Below are 12752 nucleotides of genomic sequence, written 5' to 3' on the forward strand. Positions count from 1 at the left end.
AATATATACATGCATGCTTATACATTATAGACATATCCAGTCTAACAAGTTGCAGGAACTGTAGTGGACATTTAATCGATGATATAACAAATCATTTCAGGGTTATGTGACTATAAAAAGAATGATTTGCAGGGACTGCAAGTGGCACACTTTTGGAAAGGGTAGCAATAAACATATCTGGTTGTAAATTTCTGAAGAAAAGTTAATTACTAAATATGAATACTTTTTTCGTTATGTCTCACTGATATATATGATGCACACAAAGACAAGCAAAGATGTCAGTTAGAAATGGTGAACAGAAATCAGAGGAGCAGATAATTGGCAAAGTGATATATATCTTGAAGTTTAATGGTACATCTCATTTGCAGATATCCAGATATTTCTGGAAAGTGAGATGTACATGTACACGTTCAGCATACATTTTCATTTAATGATGCTGAATATTGCAGACTCACTTGCAGACTCACGGTGAAAGTTTTAAACATTAGGAATTAAAATTGGTGAAAGCCAACTTGTTTTTAATTTTCTTTTTTCTAATTTGGTTGTCATAAAACCAAGTAGCTGCCACTGAAAGCAACAATGCTGAGGAATATTTTAGAACATTTCTTGAACAAAACACCTTATCCAAAACATGAATTCACATGTTATTCTGCTCATTCCATTCACAATCCAATGTTCATATTAAAATGCAGATAACCCTGTGTAAGTCAAAATTCACATTTTGTCAGCAGTATTTTCAAAATTGACAGAGCATTCATATTTCAAATTTTTTAACAAACTTTAATAAAATAGTCATGATGCGCATGTTTTCAGATGACACGAAACAATACATGTTAATTTGTTTTTTTGCCTTTTCTGCCAGCAGCCACTGTGAAATCTTTGATTATACATATCAGAATGAATGGGACACAAAAGTATTAGCATCAATACACAATGTGTAAGCCTATTCACATTTCTCCTAGCCTCATACACACTGAGATCACTTCTTGGACTACAGCAAATTTCTTTTGTACACAATATTTCAACAATCCGACACCATAGCATTGGTGCAGTGCCATGTGATTCTGGATGCACATACAGGATTATTGGAAAATCAACCCTTTTGTAAATTTTTCACCATATATTTTTGACAATAATACATAATATTTTTATTTTCAACATTAAAACCTATTCACTGAAAAGCACCTTGAAGATGAGACGGCCATAAATTTATTTTCAAAAAAGTTTATAGTAGATGTAAGCACTGTAAAAAGTTATGTAGAACATTTAAAAAATTTAGAAAGGGTAAAATTGATGAGAATGAAACATAGAAAAAAGGAGCAGAAAAGAAGAGTAGCAGTAGCAGTAGTTTACTCAAAGGATGAAGTTGGTGTATATTTGGGGTAAAAAACCTCAATTTTGTATTAATGATAAAAATTAATTTAAGTCGAAAACTAGACAGTATTTCTGAAATGTAATATTTCACTTGAAAGGATAGTATTCATGTAGAAAAAAACAACTATTTTATTTGGCATTATCCATCTTCATTTTAAAATTGTAGGGGTTTAAAGACTGACACTCTAATAATTTATTAAAATCATGATCAGCAAAATTAAAATGCCTCTTATTCAAAATGCCTTTTATTAAAAATGTAAGAGCTTTATTGCCAAACAAAACCAATTGATAGTTGTTGTTTATATAGTATTTAAAAGACATAATGCGAAATTTCAGAAAATTTGACCCAGCCGGAGTGCAGTTAAATTCTTTGGAAATTTTGAAATTGGGAGGCAAGAGAAGCCAGAAATCGGGTGATTTGCATACATTTGCATAAATTAACACTTCTTTATCATGCAACTTTCAACTGCTTTACAAGCTACAAGGTAAACCCAACCTTAAAAAGACATTTGCTGTAATTTTTAGCATTTGTTCAATGTTCATCTTTGTGTATCAGCATTTGTTTGTTATTCTATCACTACATAGAACACCCAATGCTGTATTTAGCAACATACCAGTGTGAACATAAATGACCATTGTTATTGTTGATAAATGAATTCTAGTCTGGACTTGATCTGAGATCTCTTTTCAACAAAAACAACCCTGACTGTTCACTGTATGGTTTGTATTGACATGCTTAATACTGGACATTTCATAACGCTTCAGGGAGGAGAACAAGATACTGCAGTAGATGCATAAAACAAACCACTGTGAATATTACTCAATTTGGCAGCTAAAGGAGTTTAACTAAACATGTTGACTTTATCTGTCACCCAGGCAGCGTCTACGGTTCTCTTTTGTAGAGATCAGAAATTCTGGGCAAATATTGAATTGATGTTTTTTTTCCTTGGCCCCCCCTAAAAGATTGTGGTATTTTTGTCTGGCCCCCCCCCCTAAATTTTCTTGGGAAAAATGGGTGGCCCCCCCTGAAAATCCTCCACCTCCCCTGGAAGTAAATTCTGAATCGTCCCTTATATGACATCGATATGCAAGCTGCGATATCAAAATAATGATCTGCGATTGCCGGTATCGTAATGGTGTGAAATAAACATTACCCTTCGCTAACTCGCAGCCTTTATGGTAATGAGTTGTCATAGTAATCCTACTGTAATATACTATATCGTACTATACATAGCTATACCGTTTACCATGCGTACAGTGAACGCATCGGGCAACTAAAAATGCTACAAGTCTTACTTCACATGTATATATTGGGTATCATCAGTGAGGCTATTTTATCTTGAATTTCTTTAATTGCAACAATGTTACACAATAAAGGTTTAAATCACTTGCCCCGTTTACGATACGCGTGTTTTGATCCTTTTAGTTGCGCTGCATACAGGTCTCGTTTCACGTAATTGCTTGTAGGCTTACAAGTCCGCCTAAGACCTGTTAAGATACAGTGCTGCAATAAAACTTCGGCCGAATTTTGGTAACATTTCTGAAATCCTACCAAGCTGCAATATTAGAAGTTCAGGCCATAATGTCGATAAAAGGTCGAAGTCATCAGTGGGTCGGTGGTGGAATTTCAAGGAGACCTCGGGTTTTATTTGCTTTTAATATCGCGGTAAACACATGACTCTTCCCGAGAGTAAATAACTACTGTATTTTTAATGAAGCTTGGGACTTGATTTTCATTTTAATGAACCCCCCCCCCCCCGTATATACGTTAATTTTGAGGTTCAGTCAGTAACAACACGGGTAAACAACGTGAAAGAGTGGTAGACAATTGCACAACCGGGTAAAAAGGGGGCTTACCAATATTTAGCACAAGAAGGCAAACAGGTAACATACCCATCTTGCATATAAGTCGTACAGAAAACAAAAAATCTTCGAAACATGACATGTTTACCGGTATGCGTGAAAATGAAATAAATCGACGTCAAAGTCGGCAGAGGATTTTTTGGTTCAGAAAAGATAATGCGACACACATGATTGGTTAATTCACCCCACTTGAAAGTAAGTAAAGGCATGGGTTTGTACATTTACTACATCGATAACAATGTTGGAAGAGATTGTCTGTTGGAAAAATTACAAGCTTTTTGCGACGTGGGTAAATTATTCCGAACTGTGCCACTAGAAATAATATTCGATAACTAAGGTCGGAAAATCATCCATGTTAAAATAATACGTTACTTAAAACTCAACCGTCAAAATCCAAAGACAGTCGTTCCCTCTCCATGAAATAACACAGACAATAAGAAAACAAGCTTGTGACGTTCATGTATTTTATTTCTTCGATCACACGTACCCTGCCAAAACTGTTCAAGATGTGCACTCTTCACAATTGTTGACATGTCGTAAACTATAGCTGCGATGATCGTAGAGGTAAATTCATCTGAACAAAGATATTATCGGAGACGGACGCAGATATACTTTTAGACAGCCGCTGATTGGGACTTTCGACAAAAGACTCGCGAGTTCAGACGTACCAGTCGAAGATAGAATTCTGAGGCACTCTTATCTGACATAAATGCAACACGCGTGCAACGTGATCAAGTGCGGTACATGGCCTACCGCACCACCACGTACGCAGGGTAAAAATGGTCCCACGTAGCTTAATGGGTGAAACTATCGCCCTTGGCATGGACGGATCTTACATTTAAGAAGTACAGAATACCAACAATCTTCATAACATTAAAAACACTTCAGTAACAAAATGAAAAGGGGCGAAATGTGTTCGTAAAAATGCAGGGCCATATCACAGTCGTTTGGAGAGCTATTCAGCGCTGGGACTATTCGCCCCATAGACGAGTGTGCAGAAGCGAGAATCTCACTTCTGCACTCTCGTCTATGGGGCGAATAGTCCCAGCGCTGAATAGCTCTCCAAACGACTGTGGCCATATCTTCCGGGTAGATTCAGAATGACAACGGTATGAACGTTGAGGGCGTGTTCCACCAAACCTATACACGATTTAATCACGCAGGTAATTGTTCCGCGGTATCTTGTAATCTCTCGTTTTTACATATTTGTACACACGGACGTTACCGCTAATTGATCTATATAAACATGGGGTATCTCCGCGTGAAGTGGTCTACTTACATCTGTCCGGTACCTCTAAACCAGCCCTAATGACCAGGTTGTGATGTCCATCCCCTCAATATTCCGGCTGTGATCAAATTGTCGATACTTTATAAGTCTTGGAGGTTTCAACATAATTTATTTCGAATTCCTATTAATATTTTGGAAAACAGATGACATGATTGACCTTGGTGGTAAGTTGCATTTGTCCAAATTGGTTTCAACATCAAGCTATGCTTATGATTATTGTTCGAGGTATGGAGGGGTCTTATTGAGAATACCCGATCATGAGACAGCAAGATATGTATGGAGCCTCCTGGAGACCTATTTACTAAATCATGGTGGTATGACTGAAGGTGAGTACTCATATGCACATAAATTATAAAGAAGCATATTCCAACTTTTATTTGCCATTTACTTAAATGGACAACGTCACGTCTATGATCAAACAGACTAAGAAAACACCATCAAAGGATTTCTGTATTATATCTTGTACTAAAGAAAATTTCATAGTTGCCTTCCAGGACTTTGCGTGATATTTTCATTTGTATCTGGTGTAGGTCCTGGGATTCTTTATTTATTGTAACATTGCTAATTTCGTCGCATATTTGAGATAGAAGGTGCCACGGGAGAGAAATACTGACTCTCAAACTTTTACGATTATCTTTTAATCTACAACTTGCGGGAGCTCATTTAAGATCAAGGAGAAATACAACTACCTGTTCTGTCCGTTGCTTTCATTTTGTAGATAGCCTGTAAACTTAGCGACAGTTTGCTTTCGATTTTTTTTTAAATTTTACTAGAGAACTGTACTCTGTAAGCGACTAGATATAAAATAATCGAGGGAGCCTGGATACTGTAGAAGACGTTACACTTTACCTAAAGTGACAGAATGACTTATAAAGATAAAGTCACATCAATTACTAAGATTTATTACGATAATTACTTTCAAGGATTTATAATATTGCGTTGATGACACTTTCGCTCCCATATACTTTACAACGAAAGCTTCAAAGGCGTGAGAGTTTTAAAATCCCAAAGTTTCTTGTCCTGTACAAGTCTTACACTGATTGCATATTTCATCACAATTTCCACATATCAAAATTACGTCATCACTAGAAATTGCATAAAAACCCTATAATACTTATTGTATTTACATGGATTATTGCCTGTATTTAAGTTGAAGAGTGCATATACAGATGAATACAGTCAACAATCCGTTTTTTGTATTCAGCAAGCCTGTATTCATGTGGATTCATGTGAATTCATGTGTATTATACTATAATACAGGCAACTCATTAATGTGAATTTATCTGAATTATCGGGTTTTCATGCAGTGTCATCACTAGAAATTGTATAAACATTTTAAAGACTTCTGATAAGTAGTTTTTAAAGGTTGTTCGACAAGCATTAGCAGAAATCTTCTTTGAAATTGAAACCTGCTAGATTTCATAACAATTCGAAGACATCTGAACTTGGTTTTCCCAAGAGATGTACATGCCAACATCCAAAGCTGTCGAGACTTTAGAGATTGCGAATTTTGCACTGAATATCATGAAATAAACTAAAATTTATTACGTAAAATTTACAGAATTTACACACATCGAAACTGGGCCATCCCTACGAGAATAAGAACACAAAATTTCAAAGCTATCGGATGACTAGTTTGAAAGATCCCTTTTTAAACAAAAACTAACAATTTAAAGTAACCAAAAAAACACATCTCAGATTTTACCAAAATTATATCACACCGTGACTAGGTGATCCCTATGATCCAGTATACCAAATTTCAAAGCTGTCTATGAGGAGTTTCGTAAAATATATTTGAAAAAAAAATCACAAAAATGCACTTAAACTGCAAAAAATGTAGACTTCATTACAATTTGAACGCATTCCTACGAAGCCATGATTAATTTTACCTTTTATACACCATTTGACAATGCTCATTTAATAAAATTCACATCTGCACCTTATGGTTCACCTGCACACCAAATATTAAGATGGTTCTGTTCTCATGTTGTTGATGTGGATGTACACACACACACACACACACACACACACACACACACACACACATACATAGGTGCCGTTGAAGTCTCAATTGTGATATATGAGCTCGCGTACATGATCGATAAAGTAAATTGTGTGAAAATGCAGCTGTTTCTAGCTTTAACTGCAACACGTGAATCATGAACCTTTGTTCGTGAATCGTGAATCTTCAATTTGGTTAAACCTCTGAAGAAGAAGATTGTTTTAGTATTTGGTAACTGTAGATGTCTTTATAATGTTTATCCTTCGGATGGTTTATGACAGTCCAAGTACATTTATTTTCTAAAGCATTACAAGGTGTCCTTCTCATCTCCGCCAAGTGTCACGGAGGCAGATAGACAAACCACTGGTGACAGATGCAATGATGGACGGGCACGGCCCCTGCTGCTCTGCAGGGATTAAAAAGTTATTGAGATATCGCTTTAGAGCTCAATAAACGGCACCATAATTTTTGTTTAGGATGAAATATATAACATCGTTTGTTATGACTTGCGTTAGGGTCACTGTCCTTGCGTAAAGCATACTAGCCTGGGTCACAGCTAGCTGCCGTATATATAGCCAGTAAGGCCATCAACAACCGTCATGAAGGAGACTGAGTATCTTCGAAAGCATTTGATCAAACATCCATCTGGTATAAACAGTGACCTGCAACTTTCAATTATATTACCATGCCCTGCCTGTCGCATTTTGATTGGTCGAGCTGAACCATGTGACTGACCACAAATAAACAGTAATGGTCTGTTTACATGCCCGTGAATATGAATAATAAGATTAAGAACTCAAAGTATCGTAACTTTACAGCTCAAACGTAAATCATAATCAATCACAAAATAAAATGGAGCACTTGTGGGCCAAGTTGAGATACTCTGAAAATATCTCCGGATTTGCCAATATTTTACAGCGCGCGTGACAGTGCGTCGAGTATTGCTCAGTTCTGGGGCCCAGTTGTCGTTCGCTCCAAAAAATTTCGCAAGTTTTGACGGTTTTCTCCGGTTCGTTGATAATGGAAATAACAGATTCCGCTCTGACCATAAACGTTTATTTGTGGGCGCGGGCTCGGCAAGCCTCGCCTGTTAATTTTTGGCTTTCCTCTCGTCCTTGCCCATAAATAAACGTTAATGGACAGCGCGTCGCCCATTATTTCTATATTGAATTTGCATTTCCAATCCTTCTCTGTGCAGCTGCTAAGGGAGCGTTCAATTATTATGGCCGGGGCTGGGCCGGCAAATTCTTCCTGCGCATCAGTCAAAATAAGTAAACCCCCCTACCTGTTGTACCAAAAAATTGATGACCCCCCCTTTCAAAATGACAAAAATTTCATAACCCCCACCCCCCCCTGCTTGAGTAAAGCTGCACACACAAACACCTCGGGGGTATGGAGCGATAGAATCCCCCCAAAAAGAGCTTAGATTTTTTAAAATGACCTTCCTTACATACTCAAAAGGTGTTAATGCTCAGATTTCCCCTTCTGACTTGCTATAATTTTGAAATTACCCCTCAAAGGGGTTGGACAGAAGTTACTGATGGATCGCAATATTTTCCCCAAGCATGTGTGTACCTAATTTTGATATTTGGATGTAATTAAAAATCAGCTGTTGATAATGTTGATTCTCTATACATGGTATACATATATTTTCTCATACATGTTTGAGAAATCTATGTAATACTTTTTCAATGCAAAACTATATCTATGCATTTATAGATATTTGATAATTTACATAAATGTACTTCAATGAAATAGGGTTGTTACAACTTGCATGTGGACAAAAAGTTTGACCTTAGAATTTCACCAAAAATGTTCATCCACTTTACATGGAAGTCATGATAAAATTGTGAATAATTTTTTTTCTAATGGAAAACTTGGTATACTTGTGCATATACAGATGTTCAATAATTAACATAATTGTACTTGATTATAATATTATGGTTAAGGGACTGGTCAGTTTCTTCGGCTGGGGGGGGCGGTGGATTCATGGGGGGGTCACCCTGTTTTTGACTTTGGTGATAGGGGGGTCACCATGTTTTTGAAATGCCCAATAGGGGGGGGTCAGTGTGTTTTTGAATTTCGACACAGGCTCATTATTGCCTAAAATGCATTGTGTCAGCCACAAATTTCATCATTCAGTTTCATTTTTCGGCGCGCCCTTTGGGCGCGTAACTTTAATAATCAGACAGATTTTCAGCACGCCCAACTTTAACATATCAGGCATAGATAATGTACATATATCAGAGATATCTGTATGTTCAATATTTTTAGCGTGCTCTTCGAGCACATTACTTTAATATATCAGACATTTTTCAGCACGCCCTTCCTGTTTATGACTTTAATACACAAGACATATATATCAGAGATATCAGGATGTTTCATATTTTTCTCTGCGCCCTATTGGCGCCATACTTTAATAAATCAGAGATATATGCCAGAGATATCTTGATGTTTGCTAAGTGAAAGTGTACCGTTATGAAATCTGCATTTCATATGAAAAGCATGACAAATTCCTGATACTTTTCTGTAGTCTCTATGAGGATTCAGTATGAGAAAGTTACATGCACAAATATTTCACAATATATATTTGATACAGTGACTTATTTTAGAGATAGAAAAATGACAAGATATCTTTCGTTGTCATTGATGTAACTGTTTTCCTTTGTGTCTCAGGTTTTCTGTAGAATGATGCTTTTTTATGACCAAAATAACAGTTAAAAAGGCAGTTTTTGTCATTATTAGCTGTGCTTTTATGGTTTCAATGTTACAAGAAAAGGTCATGTCAGACACTGCACACATCAGATTTGGCTAAAATGCCTCTCTATGGCTCCTCAGGAAATTTAATTGGATGGCTGGCAAGTCTTAACACCCATCAAAATTTTTGATTTACTGCTTTTTCCTCTTTGATATTAATGATTGACATCCATTTCTGTTCAGGACATCTGGTTAAGCATAGAAAATGTGAAATACATTCACAGCTCATTCAAAATGTACTGTATTCAAACTTCAAGATTGACACTTTGAAATTCCTATCTTACAACTGACATGTCAACAATTTCATTAAAACACAGAATGACTGTTAAAATATAGATTATAATATATATATATATATATATATATATATATATATATATATATATATATATATATATATGTATTTTATGTCCAACTTTTGTTTTACAGTTGTCGTGTGGGGGGGGGGGTCACCCTGTTTTCAAAATTTGGAATAGGGGGGGTCAGGCACTTTTTGACGTCGGCAAAAAATAATCCACCGCCCCCCCCCCCCAGGCCGAAGAAACTGACCAGTCCCTAAAGGTGCATATTATGTGTACAAGAAATCTGATTATGGAATTTCACTGACAATCTTCGTCCACTATACATGGGAATCTATGAGGAAAATATGAATATTTTTTTTCCAATACAAAAATAGGTAAACCCATGTATTTATGTACTCTCGATTATTGATAACAATGTACTTGATTAGATTAGGGTGGTAACAAATGGACGTGTTTGCCAGAAATTGGATTTTGGAACTATACCAAAATGCTACATGGGAGTCTATAAGGAAAATGAATAATTTTTTCCAATACAAAACTATCAAAACCTGTGTAGTTATAGATAATTCATTTTAAAGTACTAAGTAAGTCTAGGATGGTTAAAGGTTGATATGTGTGCAAGAAATTGGATTTTGGAATTTCACGGAAATGTTGATTCACTATGCATTGGAGTCTGTGAGAAAACTAAGAATAATTTTTTTACAATGCTAAACTAAATTAATTTGTGCTTTTATAGGTATTTGATAATTGATACAAATGTACTTGATTCAAATAGGGTATTTAAAAGTTCAGATGTGGACAACAATTATGATATTGGAATTTCACCTAAAAGGAGAATTTAACTTTTCATGGTACTAGTAGTCTCAGTACAGTTAACTGTTAAATAATTTCCCTGACAAAACTTGCTATATCTCTAATATGTAAGCAATAGGAATTGTTCATTGCCTTCAGTGCAGTGAGCTTGATTTACAATAAGACAAGCCTCAGAGTTGTCAAGTCAATATGTTCATGTGACAGATAATTATACTTTTTTCAGATTTACAGTTGAATAACTTCAGAGAATGAAATCATGCACTGAATCATTTTAATCTCCAAGAATGTTTCTGAACACTGGAACTGCTTTATGACGGGACGGATACTTATGAAATTAAGTGTCCCCCCCCCTCTGAGCTGTTTGAAAAATACATGCCCCCCCCCCCGTTTGCAGTTTTCAAAGGTGACCCCCCTTGATTTTGCCGGCCCACCCCCGGCCATAATAACTGAACGCTCCCTAAGCCCTAATGTTATATCAATTACCTTCATGTATACTAATAATAACCATGAAATGTTATATTCTATCTTGAGCTTACATCCATCTTAGCGATCTCAGACGACTTTCAATAACATGGATCGATGGGGTTCGTCCGTACCCGGAGAGTTCTTGGACTCACTATGATGGAACACCATTACGATACCTACCATGGGCAAGAGATAATCCAAAGCATTATGCGAAAGGTGCACGATGCATAAGGACCCACTTGTGAGTTCTCCATCCCTTGTTTTAACAATTACTAGACTTCCGACGTTCATTCAATTTCTTTTATGGAATACCCATGGAAGAATGGTATGTTTGGTCAGTTTTAAAGTGTCATACACTTTATAACTGGACAAAATTATACAATAATTAGAATTTCAAAGTGAGTATCTCTTGACAAACCTTTCTGTTGGGACTTGTTTCATGAGAGCAAATATTCTGTTGGTCTGCTCACTGAAACATGCTATGTTTTCTGTAATCAGATCTCTATCTCTCCCTACCTGCCTGTAGATATAAATTTAAAATAAAAGCTCTGATGATCTGATTTATACTAAATACCAAAATTCATATCATAAGCATACTTTCAGGTTATATGTATACTCATGGTGAAAGTAGACCTGGTGATTGATCATAACAATTATTAGATAATGTCTCACATAATATAAAGATAACTGAATACAGATTGTGCCGAGACCCTTTAATCAACAACATTACTTATCAAATAGCATCTCAGTTTTGCATATTTGTGTTGCCTTATCAGGGAATAGGACCCTTCAAGAATCTACAGCTTATTAATATTATATTATATTTATTTCTGTCTGGCAGGACTGAGCCATTTGAATTCACTGGCATCTACTGTGGATACCAAGCATATTTCATATGTCAGTTCAGTAAGTATTCAGCTTCGCGTAAGCCTAATTTATGTGCTGCATGCTACGTGCTACCAGCCAAGAGCCAAAGTTCACGATGCACAATAACTTTAAGCTAGACTCTAATTGAATTCATTGATTAATTTTGATGGATAAATCAACATTCAGGCATCAATGCCGCCTTCTATACGCATGAACCGGTAACCAGCGAATGCGTATTTACGAATTCTACATCAAGGGGCATATGCAGAAAGTTACTCGAACGAAATTATAGGGAGGGCCAGTATTTGTCAAAATCACACTGCATAACAAATTGATCAATCAAAGTTCTGTACATTATTTTTGTAGATGATACGGTAGGGTTGCTATATTTAAAATGTCTAGGTCTTTAGTCATGATAATATTAAGATTTTTACAATATTATTTTTTTAGAATTTATGACCTTAATTGACATTCCCTAACCCCCTCTGCAACTAAACTGTGGCTTATCTTACGCAAGAGTCAAAGAAGGCTGGTGTATATCAAACTGTGACTGGTATGGGACACCAACCTTCGACCCTCTAATCATCCTGTACCTCACTAATTATGCACATCTATAAATTATAGTCTGGCTAACAGAGGTCGAGGTCTGAAGTTTAGTAGACAGAGATAATTATGTTAACTAAGATTTCTGCTAAAATATTCAAGCGACCAGCATGACATTTGACTAAGCCAATATGGCTGTAGGTCTGATTTTTGCTGGACGGCCATCATGGGAGGAAAGTGTACTAAAAATATCAAGTAACGAGGATGACCTTTGACCTGAATTTAACTTATTTGCCCATATAGTAGTGCAACAGCCTTCATATTTGGTGGGATGAGGTGCCACATTATGAATTAGTCAATATTTGTCAAATACAATATCATTGATGTTGACTATAGCACGGACAGGAATGGCATAACAATTGGGGAAAGTCACTTTTCTTAGCATCATTTAAAAAATTTGCCCTCCTTCCCTATAATT

Source organism: Ptychodera flava (genome assembly GCF_041260155.1).
Source record: "Ptychodera flava strain L36383 chromosome 3 unlocalized genomic scaffold, AS_Pfla_20210202 Scaffold_27__1_contigs__length_13241970_pilon, whole genome shotgun sequence".
NCBI lineage: Eukaryota > Metazoa > Hemichordata > Enteropneusta > Ptychoderidae > Ptychodera > Ptychodera flava.